The sequence below is a fragment of the Tenrec ecaudatus genome, chromosome 1 (genome assembly GCF_050624435.1).
Source record: "Tenrec ecaudatus isolate mTenEca1 chromosome 1, mTenEca1.hap1, whole genome shotgun sequence".
In the NCBI taxonomy this organism is placed as follows: domain Eukaryota; kingdom Metazoa; phylum Chordata; class Mammalia; order Afrosoricida; family Tenrecidae; genus Tenrec; species Tenrec ecaudatus.
The window spans coordinates 117,565,639-117,576,171 of NC_134530.1; the positions used below are offsets into that span (position 1 = coordinate 117,565,639).

Here is a 10,533-nt window from a genome sequence, read left to right on the forward strand (position 1 = left end):
TTACAATGCACCAAACAGCTACTAATAGCAAAATAGTATATATTCCAAAATGTCCATAGTGCTGCTGTTGAGAAAATCTTGTTTAACCTCTTAAAATAGGTAGGCTTACTCCCTCCAAAGTAGCTCTTCTTCTGTATCAGTCTGTGTTTTCAACAAAAAGGTAAAATTCTAGATGGTAGAGACCGCATTTTTTCACTTCTTTACCTTTTCCAGTATTACTTTGTATATTTTTGTGGGGGAAGGGGGGTCCGGAAAAACCAGAAAGCCTGCTAGACAAATTCTAAAAGAGCTGTAACACTACTTTGTATATTTTTATACATATAATATCTCTCAATAAATAATCACCAAACACTAATTCAACCAAGGAACATTTTAATGAAAAGAGAAAGAAGGCTATAACCATTCACTCAATCTATATTTTATGCTAGGAAATAGATCTTAGCCAATTCATGTATAGATGTGTTTATAACTACGTTGCTGTTGTTAAGTGACATCGTCACCTCCAACTCACAGCGTGTTTGACAAAACAAGACATTGGTTGGTTCACACTAGGAGGTATGGTTGAGCCCATTGTAGCAGCCGCCATGTCAGTCCATCACCCCCTACTTTACCAAGCATGATGTTCTTCTCCAGAGAGTCGGTTTTCCTGATAGCATATCCAAAGCAAGTGAAATGAAGCTTGTTTCAAGGAGTATCTGCCTATACTTTTCTAAGACAAGTTTGCTTTCTTCGATCCGCCCATAGTATATTCAGTATTTTTTACCAAACCACCCTTAAAATTCATCAATTTTCCTGTCTTCTTTCTCTCCCTGAACAGATTTCAAATGTATCTGAGCCCATGCATTGTATCACACCTTACATGTATATGGAATATTATTATATTTACTTATGTCAATAGCTGTGAGTTAGATATTCTTAAAATATGAAGAAACTTAGACTTAGAAGGTTTCCTTTATTTGTCCAAATTCATACGGCTACTAAGTGGGGGAGTTGGACACACCATCAGGGCCTACAATCATTTCACATTATGAATGGCATGGCCCATTTTTTTTTTCTGCTTTCAAATACCGCCCCTTGTTTCCGGTGCATCATCCCAAGGAGCCAGAAGGCCCATGAACACTTTTATAGTCTCTTCTCCAAACTCCATCCCTGTAGGTCCATATGGTTCCAGTCACACCAAGTGACTGTCCCACCCCTGATAGCTTTAAGCCAGGCTAATACACCCACACAAACCCATAAGATCACGCTGCAAATGCTAGCAGATGGCCCTAGTCTTTCAGCTCCCTTTCACCCTGGACTAATTGTGCTTTTCTCACCAATCGTTCTGATCTCTTTTCTTTCTGGATACCCTCCCTGCCCCCTGGATCTAGATTCTAGAGGTTTTCTGCTATGACTCTGTGGATCACAAGTAAAGTTCAACTGGGTCAGGGCTAGAATAGGCTATGGAAAACCAAAGTTTGAGGTGGGCCTAATCCACTTGCCTTCACCATCAACATAGACATTGAACTTCTCTCTCTGCCTCCACTGTGTCATTATGATTCCAAGTTTTGGTTTCTCAGAAAGGGCCTAAGATTCAGTTTCAGGTTCCTGGAACAGACGTAAACCACTGCCTGATATCGCCTGACCCAAGCTGACCAATGGGACACAGTGTCCAACAGGTGACCACCCATCGTCGGCAGACCAACCAGGAGGACACAAGCGACCCTACTGGCCAGTCACTGCTGGACAAGACTGGCACCAGAAATATTCTCCAATAAATTTAAAGAATAATAACCTTGGACTGCCCCTTGCCCCCTAACCCCATAAAAGCCTGGAGAACAAAGAACTCGGGGCTGATTCCCTTTGGACGCTGGGTCCCTGCAGCGCTGGGCAGTTGAGGGAGGGAAGCCCTAGCTCAAGCTAGAAAATATAAACTCCTTTTGCCGCTTTTGCATCTCAACTGGTCATAATTCTTCCGTGCGCCCAAGGTGAGCTCGCATTCCATTCCCCAATCTGACAAATCCCTCTGCATAGTCTCGAGCTTAGTTTGAATCTTCCACCTTGGTGTCTCTCCTTGTCTCAGAAGTGTCAGAGGAAGCTAGCGTTTCCCCACTCAGCCTTAGATCTCGTTTACAGTCTCACATTCAGCCCAGGATGAACTTGACTCTCTAAAGTTTATGTATATTACAATTAGATGGCATTGATTTATCAGAAGAACGGTGGGAGGGGGAGGGAAGGCCTGCTCTGAACCAGAAATAGTTCATAAATGTTCTCTCTGCCCTTAGCCTCAGGAGGCTCAGGGAGCTCAGCTCTCACCAACCACATGCTGGAATTTCGGAACAGCCCACCCCATAGCTGTAGTGCTCTAATTTGAATGTACTGGTTGTAGTTCCATATTCCACCCACTTCTTTTACATCTTTGCTTATGTGTTTATTTTCCCTTTCCCTCTAAATTACACATTCTTATGGGAGGAGGACTCATATTCACTGCGAACCCGGGTTTCTCATCCCTAAAATTCCAAGATCTGTATAAATATTTTGAACTTGTATACATTTAGAATGTCTTTGCAGCTTCTTTAAAACACAATTTTCTTCTGCTTCTCTTAAGAAGATTCTGGAAATGCCACTTGCTTGCTCTCTCTCTACTATAGCATTTCACTCAAAATGGATTTGTCACCATTATCACGAAAACTACTGAATACACTACAAGAACTTGCCTAGGCTTCTTCCAAGTCACTTTTGGAAACAATGGAAGATACACAATTTGTATGCAAGAAATTTTTGTGTCATAAATTACAGATTCTCTTTTGCTGTCATCTCAAGAGAACTTAGCAATTTCTCGGGTAGTCCTTCTTTCTCTTTCTCTCTTCCCTAATCTTCTCTGCTTTCCCATCGTCCTCCCGAGGTGAGACAAATAGTTTTTGTCGGTCATAGAAGGTAAAGTTCAAATTCACCAGTCTTGTGGATCTGCCTCAATAATGTTTGCAGACAATAAGACCTGGGAGCAGTTCCATGCACCAACACAGGGGGCTGCTGTAAGCTGGAACGGAATCCACCGCAGTGGGTTTGCTTTTCTGTTTGTCTGTAGTCTGGGCTGCTGTTCTCTTCAGCAGCCAATTTTCCTGAAAAGTCAGTGTCCATGAGAAACATCTCTTTTTGAAGATTTAGTTTCCATCTATCCTAAATGTTTTGCTTCTTCTTTCCTCCCTAAATCCTCTTCTTTTGCACTACTGCTGCTACCTCGCCCATATGCTTAGGAAAATATATATATAACTGTTTTGAAAGTTAAAAAGAATCAATGAAACCAAAATTTAGTCTTTGGTAAAACAGAAGACATTGAAATTCAGTTAGTTAGGTGTCTGACTACAGCCTATGTCGTAGGATGAAATATGCTTTAATAAAAAATAAAATAAATATAAAATGCATATAATATATAATTTTACCATCAAGTTTTTAAGTTATTTTAAGATAAAATGGGTTGCCATGGATCAGAATCAACTCAACAGCAATGGGTTTCTTTTCTTTTTTATGCTTCCTTTTTTAATTTTGTGTAGACAGGGAAACTTCCGTTCATCCTTGACTCCTGTTTGTAAAATATCTACATCCAGTCAGTTAGCAAATCCACTTGCCTCTACTATCAACATAGACATTGAATTTCTCTCTCCGCCTCCACTGTGTCATTTATGATTTCAAGCTTTTTTCACCATGTCCCTGATTCCTGTAAGAGAATAGCACTCTGGTTTGCACTTGCGATTGGAGACGATCTAGTCTCAACCTAAGAGCCAGCACGATCACTTTAAAACATGTGAGATCTCTTCTGCTCAAAAACCTGTACAGGCTCCTACTTTATTCACCGAAGGGCTTGGCAGAGCGTGAACCAGATCCACTGATGGCTCGTTAAAGTTTTTTTGGACACCGTACCACCACTTTGCTTTATGTTGTCTTGCCCGTCTGCTTACTCTGACAGCAGAGTTAAATCGTTGACTCAGATTCTTAGGCTCATAGGCCTAAATTTATTATCTTCCCTCTTTCTACAAAAACTCTGCTGGCCCCTTGAAGGGCGTGTGGAAGGAAGCAGCTCCATAGCAGCCCAAGACTGATCATCCAAAGGCCGAGGTTAGACATGCCTCCGCCCATCTACCTGCTTCATCATATTCTGACACTAACCAGCCCACCCACGGCACTCTAGTTCTTGGCTGGGCTCAATATTTAATTTCAAAGTTGATCCCAACTCATAGACAATATTCAAAATGATGGGGTTTATTAGGAAAGCTAATAGGTTACAAAAATATTAAGGCTACAGGTGATTTGTCCTCAACACATTTTCTAAGCCAGGCTGGCAACGCTGTCGCTCCCTGGTCCTCAGGCTCTCAGTCATGTAGACTCTTGACTTCTCTGGAGTGGGAAACACACTGCTCTTCCTCACAGGCTGTGCTGCTTCTCTTCTCGGTCGCCTGCTCTGGGGCTCCTGGTGCCTCTCCTGCCTCCATCACTTCTGAAAGCGGTCTTCTTTCTTAACGGTCATGGGATATTTTCTCATTCTGTGTCTGAGATGGCTCATTTTCACACTGAACAGAATGGCAAAATTGACCAGTCCCCTCTATTACATATACCTGATTTTCATGGTTCTTCCCAATTATTTTGTTGGGGGGATCTAAAAAAGCATGGATAGAAGAGCCATAAATTAGTCGTTTTACTTCACCACACCCCTGTCTTAGCGTTAAATGGCCTCCGAGGTCCTACTGGTACCCTGACTTCTCTGTTCATATTTCTTACTCTGTTTCAGCTGTAGTGCTGCTCTACCTATTGCTCCCTATGACCATTGCAAGGCGACTTCCTTTGCCTAGATTGTTGCTTTGACAGAACCCCCTATTGCTCACTCCTTCAGGCCCTTCAAGTATGGTTCAGAGGTCATCTTCTCAGTAAAATCTGTCTTTATAATCCCATAGTTCTGCAATCTATATATACATGCTGAACTCACTCCATCAAACTTTTATGGTTTCCCCCCGTAGTTACTATTTTTATGTACCTTTAACATACAGAAGTTATCTCTTGTTCTGCAATTACTGTAAGCAACCTAATAATTAAATATTGTATTACATTGTTGTTTAATTTTTTTGTCTTTTCTTGTCAAATGCAATCTCCATGAGGACAAGGTTATTTGTTTTGTTTACTCTAGGATCCTAAATACTTGTAAGAGTATCTGGCACATAGTGGGCAGTTAGTACATATTCATTACATGGAAATGATACTGAATAATCTGTACAAGTCATCAATTCAGGCAATGCAATTTGTAGTTGGACTATACTTGTATAATTTTCGCTCTTCATATATATATGAATGGATTGGGGCTTACACAATTCTAGAAACAATTTAAGAAAAATTAGTTCTTATGAAATGACTCTACTTGGTGCTTACCCATATTATATGGGTGCTTTAATCAAGTGTAGTGAAGAAAGTAGATGGTACCCAGCTATCAGAAAGAATAGCATTTTGGGTCTTAAAGGCTTGTCTTCAAACAAGCGCCCTTTTAAGTGAGGCATCAACTAAATCCTTGTGGAAGAAGTATGCCAGTCCTGCGTGATCCAAGGATTGTAAATGACATAATCCAACTCCAAAGTAGGGAATGGTATCAGAGCTCAAATTGTGAACACCTGTTGGCAGAAAACTATGGATAAGAGTGGAAGCCCAAAATCTATTTGCAAGATCAACACATGGAATAAGCCTCAGGTGAACTCCCATTGACCACGAGGAAGGATGTGAATTGTCTTGTTGTCAGACAGAAAGCCGATTATGGCAGATGTACTTAGGTTAAAATGTAATGTCTTATCACTGGATCTCTCTTTTGACCCATTTTCAAGTTATTTCAGTTTTTTAAAAAGGGAAGGGGGGAATACACATGGACTAAATCTCAGGTGAATCTCCTCTGATTATAGACCAAGTCTTGCTTTCATGCAGAGGGCTTTGGAAAGTGGATTATTATAGATGCAGTAATGTTAAAGTTTAACACCTTATTATTTGATATCCTTTTGAACCATTTTAATGTTTTTCTGGTTTTTAATATCTTATGCTATCTTTTTATTGCATATTTTCTCTGTTTCTCTTTATTAGTGTTGTTTTTCTTACGGTATTTCTTTCTTATATTAAATCAAGGATAGGTAAACATATAGAGATAGTACCTGGATTAATGGTTTCTTGGGAGTATGGCAGGGGTGATTGGGGAAATAGAGAGCTAATAACAATGAGTATAAGAAAGAACGACATATTCTAAAATTGGCTTTAGTGATGCTTGTACAACTCTTCTCAATATGACTGAACCACTGAATTGTATGATATGTGAATTATATGCCAATAAAACTATTTAAAATGATACTGAACAAACAGAACATGGCTATTTATTTGTCCACCCCCTCCCCTGTGTCTGTGTGTGATTATACCCAGAACCTACCCTTTTAAATTATTTGTTAATTACTCCTTTGTTTTTCGTTACAGTTTAATCATGTGTGTAACCCTGCAAAATGAATGTTTCACCTAACCAAAATTTTAGCTTTATATAAATTCCATGTTTGCATATATATTTTGAGACTTTATTTTACTTTTTTCTATCATTTACAGGATTCATCCTGACACATATAGTTACGATACATTAATTTTTACAGCTAGATAGATTTCAGTGCATGAGTCCACCCTAATTTTGTTTATTGCACCAACAGCACACGGACATTCAGGTTGTTTCCACTCTTTTCACTGTTATACACTATACTAACAGAAAGATTCTAATATGTGTTTTCTGCTACACACGTGCACGATTTTTCTAAGATTCACGCCTAAGAATCGAATTGTTGGAGTGTTGGCATATGAAGACACGCTGACTTAAAGGCAATTGCTCGGGATCCCTGGGAGCGCCTACAGTGGAGGAGCTTGGGCGCTCTCAGAGGGCTGGAGGTTTGAGTTCCTTTAGACTTGGCTCAACAGAAAGTCCAGATGATCTTCTTCCAGCCCTACCTGCCATGGAATCCCAAGAGGGTACAGTGCTACTCGGACACGCCCGCTTCTGAATCAATGCAAATATTAATTTCACTGAGTAATGGCAAATTGTTTTCCATAAGATTATACAAATTTACACTTACTAGCAGTGTAAAATAGTTCTCATGGCCTCGTGTAGTACTAACACTTGGTTTTGTCGAGCATCTTATGGCAATGGTGTAACTCGTGGTTTTAATTTGCATGAAATTAAGTACCTTTATATGCCATTTATTCTTCTGCTGTGAAATGCTTTCTGATTTGTTTTATTGATTTTCTTTCTACTGGGTGGTTGTCTTTTTCTTCCTAAGTCACAGAGGATTTTTCCCTCAAATGGCATACTTTTTTTTTCCATGCATTGAGTTCAGGGCTTGCTTCACTGCATAACTTCATAGACTCTGTGGGCACATCTGTCTTACAGATTAACTTAATCATTAGAGTAGGACAATGATCCTCATAAGGCGCATTGACCAAACAAATGAAGAGAGAAGCAAATAGCCGCTAACGCCGCTGCAAGTGTGGTCCAAGTGTAAGTCAGGCAGATGAACACTATCTTCGTCGAGGAGGAGAAGCCTTGCTGGTGCAGTCAATTATGTGTTAGGCTGCTAGCCATAAAGTCAACGATTCAAAACAGCCAGCCACTCCAGGGGAGAGAGAGGAGACTTTTTACTCCCAGTCTCAGAAAGTACAGGGGCAGTTCTACTCTGTCTGATAGAGTTGCTATAAGTCAGAGTTGACTTGATGGCTGGAAGTTTCAAAGATGTTAGTTAAAAATGGGCAAAAGAAAATGAAGTTGCTTCATAAAGTTATGTCAATTATACAAAAATTAATGCGTAGAACTGATAACTTTCTTTAAATGTACAATAAAGGAGGTGGAGTTTCCATAGAACAAATGACTGTATATGCATGATTAAAGAAATTTAAGTAACCCTTAATTCTAGTGCTCATTATTCGCTTAGAAAGGTTTCTTTTCCCTGTAGTTCTAGCGAGAGACAATGATGAATAACTGGCACTAATAAATGGTTTATAGAGTAAATACCAACATTTTCCTAAAGGTTATGCTAATGCCCACCCCAATCAAGTTTCAATTCTTACCATTCAGAATGCAAATCTCACCATTCCTCTATCTTAGAGTGAATGATGCCTATTCACTGCTGAAATGTGAGATTGTACTAAGGAACTGAGAAAAATTCCATGACACACTGTTACTGAACATACTGTTCTCACTTGGGAAGCATATAAATTGCTAAGGGATGTCATCCATTTTGTTGAATGGAAAAGTATTTCCTGCCTGTGCTAGGTAACACGACAGACCTTGTTCGTTACATAACCTCACCAGGGAAGTCTTAATTTGCTTTTCCTTTCATGCTCAATGAAGCTCTTATTTTATAACACACTTTAAAAATCTTAGCTAAGAAACCTCATAATCACACTATTGATTAAGAAATGTCTTCCCATTCTCCTAATCTAACTACTTCATTCAATTAAGTGGGATGGTAAGCAGTGATTCTAAAGAGAAATAAAGAAAATCTAAAAGTGACTTTTTAACCTGTGACTTTATCCTATATTAGTAAACCTATCATAAAATTTTAACCCTTTACAAATGGCAAGACAAATTGCTAGTTTGAGAAGTCTAATTAGATTTAGCATGATAAATGAAAAGAAATCCACATCAAAGCATGTAATTTTCATCTGCTCTAACAAGAGGCTTCTAAATATTTCCAACAATAAAGAACTAAATCAGCCAACCAAGCCAAACAAAACCAGCTCATCTAAGCAGTATGTAAATAACAAGTGTGTTAGACAGGGTTCTCTAGAGAGATAAAACTAGATTGCTGATAATTTTTTACATATATATTTATATTTATAAAGATAAATAGTATATAACACAAGAAATGAACTGTTAAATTATAAAGCAGTACAAATGGCTCAGTGCTACTCACTCCTGTGAGAGAGTTGTGAGACACAGGCAGTCCTTCAAGTCTTGAGGGCCGCCAGATAATCCTCTGTAGAGAGAGCTAGGCTAGCCCAGCCCAGGCAGCAAACAGCAACTGTCAGCCAGGTCACCAACAGTCAGTCCCCAGCTCAAGAGATGTAAATTCCAATTGTGTGGTTTTTAAAGGGACCTCAACTTACAGCGACACAGTCCACAGGCTAGGTGACCCACAGGTAGTGTAGCCTGTAAATTGAGGCACAGAACAAGCAAGGCAGCAGCACACTGGTCCGATGAACAAAGAGTGAGAGACAAGAAAGGCGAGCCATTTATCTCTCCGCCCTCCAATTAATCCCACTTGTGTTTATTGGCCAGGCTGGCACAATAAACTATCTCAATCCACCCCTTGCCAACCTGGCACCTGTACACAATTCTTTAGCCATATATACTTGTATAATTTTCAGACACTGATGAAATCATACTTATACTTATCATCAATCATCTAACATACATATAAATGAAAACACACTGAGTCCAATTGTATCTGATATACCCGAACAAAGGAAAGATATGCAATAACTACATAAAAAGAAAATACATTGACAATTACAAACCTTGCTTTTGCAATTGATCACATGGTCATAATTGACAGGTAAAACTACCTTCTACTACTACTACCCATTCTGTATTACCTTTGCCCTCAGCAAGCACCTCAACTGGCTGGGGTTTTTTGCCTGGTGGGGTGACTCAGACCTGGGTCATTCCTGAGGGGTCTGGGTCATTATAAGTCCTGTCAGGATTGGGTTGTTGTAACTTACCATTTACTTTAATCACAGGGCATGGTAACACTGAGTCAGCTGATGGGATCTCCTGGATTCCAGACATATTCTTCTTTACCTCCATTATGTAACACCAGTCCAATTTCTCCTTGGTAATCAGGATCAATCACACTGCTTAGTACAGTGACACCCTTCCTGACCTGTTGATCGAAAGGCATGAGAAGCCCAAAGTGGCCAGGGGACATTCTCAGCTGCCAGTTCAGCGGAATCCATGCTGTTTCCAGGTGGGAGAGTTCCTTCCTTCGGGACTAGGACCTCCAGGCCTGAGGAACACAGGGTTGCTGAGACAGGAAGCAAAAATGCTGCAAGGGGATCACTAGGAGTAATAGTGAGTGGTGCCACTCCAGATTCCACCCCTTGGTTCCTGGACCCATGAATTCTGGCTATTGGAGACACAGCACCATATATTGACTGCTGGTTTAGAGCGTATACAGCTTCCTGGAGAACATTGCCCCAGCCCCGCAAGTTGTTGCCACCTAGTTGACCCCGCGATTGTGTCTTTAGGAGCCCATTCCACCATTCTATCAAGCCAGCAGCTTCAGGATGATGAGGAACATGACATGACCAGTGGATTCCATGAGAATGGGCCCATTCCCGCACTGCATTTGCTGTGAAATGAGTTCTTGGATCTGAAGCAATGCTGTGTGGGATGCCATGCCGGTGGATGAGGCATTCTGTAAGTCCACGAACAGTACTTTGGGCAGAAGCATCATGTGCAGGGAAGGCAAATACATATCCAGAGAAGGTGTCTATTCCAGT

At 40.3% G+C, this 10,533-nt stretch overlaps 1 non-coding gene across 1 annotated transcript; it reads right to left on the bottom strand.

The window, feature by feature from the left end:
- Positions 1-242: 242 nt before the first annotated feature.
- LOC142438332 (U7 small nuclear RNA) lies at positions 243-300 on the bottom strand. Its single transcript, XR_012782727.1, has one exon. It is a non-coding gene; the product is annotated as a U7 small nuclear RNA (small nuclear RNA).
- Between the last annotated feature and the right edge of the window lie 10,233 nt (positions 301-10,533).